We start from the raw sequence: 6,547 nt of genomic DNA, 5'->3' as shown, positions 1-6,547 counted from the left end.
CGACGGGTCATCATTGCCATCCACCATTTTTCTCCTTCAGTTTCAGAATTGCAGCGACGGAATTGTGTTGGTGATATGATGGACTGAGGCGTTAGCCTTTGTTTCAGCTTTTGTTTCTTTTCACGGCGGATGAGATCAGTATGCACATGAACGGAGAGGGATTTGAGTTCGGAGATCCAGAAAGTGACCCAAGGCACTCCCAACTCGTCAGCCAAGTGGACCTCAAACCAAAGGATGGCGTCGATGATCAAGCAACTGATCTGCTTTTCCCACTGCCTGCTTAATTACAAAGGCTTCCTAGCCTGTCAGGAGGAGAGAGACTAAAGAAGCTTTTCTGGAAAAGTCGACGGGGACAACACAAAGGGCTAGAGAATTGATTTTTCCGTGATTGCAGATAAGACTCCTTTTTCTTTATTATTTTGCTTTATCATTATTACTTCTCCAGGCCACCACCAGAGAATGACGAAACAACCCACTACTCAATCAGTCTTGGAGATAATTGCAGAAAGCAGAAAAGCAAAAGTAAAGTAGAAGATGCCATCAACTTTCGAAAAAGAAAACTTTCATTATGGATGTTCCCACTTTTCTGAAGAAGTCATTGGAATACGCACATGGAAAAAGATCTGCAACCACCCAGTACGCAGTAGGTGCAGTACGCACCAACGATCTGCAACTGTCAAAACCTTTGTTTTGAACGATGTAATTTATTATCTTTCAGAGACATCTGTATAAACCCTATCAAAGGGTAATTAACAAAAAAAAAAAGGGCAAAGCCCAAAGTAAATGGGCTGGAATGTTGTGTGGAGGGCGAAGGCACATAAACCAAAAATAGCACCAACCAGGTGATCAAAAATACGCCCAGTACTCCACAATAATTCGGCAACCTGCCGCTATTACCACCAACCAGGTGATCAAAAGTACACCCAGTACTCCAAAATTATTCGGCAACCTACCGCTATTACCACCAACCAGGTGATGAAATGTACAACCCGTACTCTAATATCATTTGGCAACTAGCCATTCATGCCACCAACTAGGTGATGAAATGTACAACCCGTACTCTAATATCATTTGGCAACTAGCCATTCATGCCACCAACCAGGTGATGATATGTACAACCCGTACTCTCCTTCATGCCACCAACCAGGTGATCAAAAGTACGCTCAGTACTCCAAATTATACATGAGCATTCATACATAAACATTCATGAGCATCACTCATGACAATCAAACATAAACATTCATGACCATCATTCATGTCAACATTCATGAGCATCACTCATGTTAACATTCATGAGCATCACTCATGACAACATCCATGAGCATCACTCATGTCAATCAACATAAACATTCATGAGCATCACTTATGTCAATCAGCTTCAAAAGCTTCATTTACAAAGCTCTAGCTTCAAAAGCGTCATTTACAGAACTCTAGCTTCAAAACTTCACTTGCAAAGCTTCACCTACAAAGCTTCAGTGCAGGGTATACAAATACTGCCTCTGAACAACCGCCATTTCGGCCCATACATGGATTCAATTTGAAGTCTCCAGCCAACAGACTTTATTGACCGAAGACTTGGGGGACTACATTATGTACCATATATTGGGCCTCATGAAAAATACTTGGGGGACTTAGCCCATTATTTATGTACTGAGGAGCGAACCCTTATTTTATAAAAGGGACTCCCTCACTATCATTAGAGAGCATCAACTCTAGCCCGTATTTATGTATTGAGGAGCGAGCCCTTATTCTATAAAAAGGACTCCCTCACCATCATTATAGAGCATCGCCGCCTACTGAGCAACCGCCTCGCCACGAGCATCAACTCTAGCCCATATTTATGTATTGAGGAACGAGCCCTTATTCTATAAAAGAGACTCCCTCGTCTTCATTAAAGAGCAACGCCGCCAGCTGAGCAACCGCCTCGCCGTGAGCATCACTCCTAACCTATCACTTATGTATTGAGGAGCGAGCCCTTATTCTATTAAAGGGAGCCCCTCATCACCATTAGAGAGCATCGCCGCCTACTGAGCAACCGCCCCGCCGTGAGCATCAACTTTAGCCCATCATTTATGTATTGAGGAGCGAGCCCTTATTCTATAAAAGAGACTCCCTTACCTTCAACGCCACAAGCCGAGCCAACCAAGGCAACATAAGCCATGAGCTGAGCAGCCTCGCAGCATGTGCTACTTCTAGTGGAGCATCATTTTAGATTGAGCACTGCCTCATATCGAACATCAGTTCAAGACAGCATCTAGTTACTTTGGCCCACACATTGACTGAATTTCAAGTCTCCAACCAAAAGACTCTCTTGATTGAAGACTTGGGGGACTACTGTTTATACCATATTTAGGGCCTCGTATTTAGACCTCGTATAAATACTCGGGGGACTTAAATGTAATTATGTAATAAAGGAATGGGCAAATATGTAATTAGGGGACGAGCCCTTATTCTATAAAAGGGCCTCCTCACCCTCACAAACCCTAGGTCTCTCATATCTAGAGCAAAGCTCTCACACTCTCTCCCTCACAAATTAGTGTGGACGTAGCCCTAACCTTGGAGTGAACCACGATACATCTTGTGTTATTTACATTTCCTGCAGATTCACGGTCGGATTTACGTTGTTCCAAGACCTCCGGTTTTGTGCATCAATAGGTACAAATAATTTTTTTTTTAAAATATGGGTACAAATACAAATAAAACTTAAAAAAATATGGGCACAAAAAGAAATTAATATATGGGTACAAATTAAAACTGAAATGAAAATTGGCACAAATTAAAAAAGGGTTGCAAATTAAAAATGGGAACAAACTAAAACTAAATATATATGATAAAAAATTTAGTCATAAATATAAATATATTAATTGTAACATTTTTAACATTAAATGAATATATTTAGAAATAAAAAAAATATTATTGAAATAATTAATGATGTTATTAATACTCAAGGACCTTGATTAAAAATTGAAAAGGAATAGGATTTTAATCAATGGAATAACAAAAGAAAGGTTAAGAACTTAATTTTTCCTAAAAAAAGTATTCATTTTCCATTTTATACTGCAATTTGCCATATTTTTGTCCTTTCATATAATAAAAAGATCTAATATATTGCCCTCTCTTTCTATATATATGTCAATCTCACACAGACCGCATTAATGGAGAAAACTTGTGCCTGTCTTTGCAGGGGCTGTAGATTATTTTATTCAAACGAAATGTTATGGGCAAGGTGGTTTCATTTATCTGCATTTGCACCTGCACCTCTAATTTGGTCTCTGCAGTGGGTTCTTCCTCGGTACCACCACACGTACTGCACTGATGTCTGGTGATGATGAACTCACTTTCTCACTCGGCGATCCATATATAGGTGCAGGTGTAAGTGCAGAAAAATGGCTTCTTGGTTCTCTCGGCTCTGACCAGGTGTTGGAAACAATGGAGATATGTATCTATAAGGTAAGAAATTGATATTCAAACTTATATATATCTCAGTCTGATCAATCTTGATATCCTGTTTTTGCTGCTGTAATTTTGGGTGTCCGATTGGCTTCTATATTTTCGTCATTTCAAAGAATAAAAACAAAGATAAACTTTTCATAGAGATACGTGCCCTTTTTGTGTAGGAATTTTTCTCGCAGAACGAGTGTCGTTTGTTAGACGATGGATTTTGTATTAATAACACTTTGATATATATGTTTTGTTATTGACATGTTATCATTAATTTTATGACCATTTGCTTATTATTTGTTTTTAACAAAGAACGGATGTCATGTCTAGAGAAGAACTGCCCTTTTGTGTATCTGATTAAATGCGACAAACTAATTATCGGACTAAAGCAAGTTCTCACACTACAAAAAATAAAGCACTTGCCAGATGAAAAACATGCGTCCCCTAAAGCAGAAGTTGTGACATCCGTCCTGAAATTTATCATATTTTATTTTTAATAGTTGTGAAATTATCAAAATACCTATGTGATACCACGTAGACCTTTCACGGGAATCTCAATTTTCCCTACATTTTTTCAGTCATATTTTACTATTTTCGGATAATACTTATTTTCACAAATACATGACCACTGACGGAATTCAATTCGAAATTATAACGAACAAATTACGATCGAAATTATCTAAAAATACCCATGATAAATTTAAAACTTGAAATTTCTCCTTGTGTAGCGTGCACCACTGCATGGGTCTTTTGGGACGGACAAGGATTGTTTGCCCTCCCTTTTTCCATGCCCTCCTGTTTGTGTGTTTACGGTTAAGTCATATCAATATTTTATATTATTATTTATTTTTGTCTTATTATTTTTATAAAAAAATAATATAAAATGTTAACATGACTTAACTTGATCACACAAAACAATAGAGCATAGAAGGACATGGAAAAAGGGAAGGCAAACAATACTTGTCCTTTGGGACATTGAAATCTGCCTTCGTGCAGAGTTTTTTGATTGCATGTACTGACCACTTTGGTTGGTGTGTGCAAGTTGATCTTTAGAATAATGGTTTATTTGGATTTTGGACAACCCGCTTTTCTCCATCAGACACTATCATTACTTTTCATTATTAAATCAATTCTCACTTTGTTTTCACTTTTACATACTCCCCTTTCTCGAAGGCAAATTGTCAACCCTCATTTTACCATGTCTTTTCCATCTTTTCTTATTTGTATGGTCACGGTTAAACCACGTTAACATGTCTTATTATCTTTATAAAAAAAATCAATATAAAATATTAATGTAACTTAACTGTAATCACACAATATAAAAGGAGATGGGAAGGAGATGATAATGAAAGAGCAGACAATCTGCCTCCCCCTTTCTCTCCCATTTACAACCGGTTTCTCTCTCTCTCTCATTTCCCACACATCTCTCCTTCTCTCTATCTGACACACACAAGCCATTTCCCATACTCCCTCACGTCACTCCCTCTCTCTTTTCACTCATTTCCCTCACATCTTAATCTACCGCATTCCCTCACATCTCTCCTTCTCTCTATCTGACACGCACAAGCCATTTCCCATACTCCCTCATGTCACTCCCTCTCTCTTTTCACTCATTTACCTCACATCTGAATTTACCACACCCGTAGCTCTCTCTCCCTCTGAAACTCATCTCTTCCTCTCGGCGCGACCCATGCAGCCATCATACCATCTCTAAAACTTCCCAAACTCAACCAAAAATCGCCTAAAACCTCTGGGACTTGTTACCCACTGTTTGACTGTGAGAAACCTAGAGAAAAACGAAAACCTCGTTGTGTATGTCGACGATCGCCTATGGAATAATCACTCTTCCGACCATGGTAAGCTCGGGATTTCCACCATTAAGCACTCTCTCAAGTTTTCAGTACGTTTTACTAGCATACATGTATGTTTCAGTGCGTTTGAGGGAAGAATATCTAACCTACCATTTTTCCGGCGAGTTTGTAGAATTCCCGAGCAAAACTGGGGTTGAGCGTGTAGGAAGATTTCCCACAACCCATTGACCACAGATTCGAGCTTGCATGCTTAAATCCATCAAGTTCATGCAAAACTCGATTTTGGCCGTGGCTTTTAAGCCAATTTCCGGTCACCTCTGACCAAATTTTGTTTCCCAAAGAGGTATAAAAACGTTCCTCTTGTCCTAAGCTTAATTTTGATACCTCTTCTGCGAAAAATGGTTGAGAAATCAACTCGGGTTCATTTTTTCAGATTTTCGAAGGACCATGGAATTGCAGGCCATTTTCCGGCCAAATGCGACCATGGACGAGAACCCCAATGGTATATTTCGTTAATCACGTTAGGTGTTAGAAATTGTACAATGTTAGAATATGCATGTTTGGTGGGAAATTTTAGAAACGAATGTTGTTGCTGTATACTGTTTTTACAACAAGGACCAAACTGTAAAAAATGTTGAAGCTTTTGGGCTATTTGGTAATTCTAGGAAGTTGGGGGCATCCTTGCAATTACCTTTAGTTTTAGGGGCAATTTTGTAAAATGCAAAAATTGGATAGATTATAAGTAATCAGTCCATTTTGGGTACGATTTATGTTTAAGTACTTGCTAAAGTCAACGTGACTTGGTATAGGAACAAGCTTATTTGGATCGACAAACGACAAGGCTCACTGAGGCGAGCACGCTTTGGTTATGTGAGTCTTTTTGTTTCTACATATGTATATGTATATGTGATTTTCCCAACAACTGCTTTTATATATTGTGATGTGAAATGCCATGTCTAGCTTTACAAGTAGACTTTTCGTACATCTTATGCTTTTAATACTATTTGTGAGCATAAACTTGTTGTATGACATCCTTGAGTTTTATCTGCTCCTTATTACATGTTTGCATTGTTGGTGTGAAAATTAACTTGACACACAAATTAAACCCAATTGATGACAATTGTAGTATTAAGCAAGTAGGGATCGTTCTAGACCGGAGATTAACTAGGGATGCTAATCAACACACATAAGACTCAAAAACACTAAACTAGACTCTATAGACTCAAAACCAACTCAAAACACTCAAAACAACAAAACTAGATGAAATTGACTCAATTCTAGACCTAACAAGTGAT

The 6,547-nt window shown here is 38.4% G+C and overlaps 1 long non-coding RNA gene across 1 annotated transcript; it reads left to right on the top strand.

The window, feature by feature from the left end:
• The first annotated feature begins 4,807 nt into the window (after nt 1–4,807).
• On the top strand, nt 4,808–6,318 carry LOC114824559 (uncharacterized). The gene is made up of 4 exons (XR_003772844.2): nt 4,808–5,297; nt 5,425–5,595; nt 5,686–5,754; nt 6,062–6,318. It is a non-coding gene; the product is annotated as an uncharacterized lncRNA (long non-coding RNA).
• Nucleotides 6,319–6,547: the final 229 nt, after the last annotated feature.

This window comes from Malus domestica, chromosome 04 (assembly GCF_042453785.1).
Source record: "Malus domestica chromosome 04, GDT2T_hap1".
Lineage (NCBI taxonomy): Eukaryota > Viridiplantae > Streptophyta > Magnoliopsida > Rosales > Rosaceae > Malus > Malus domestica.
This window is presented reverse-complemented; position numbering and strand designations above follow the sequence as displayed.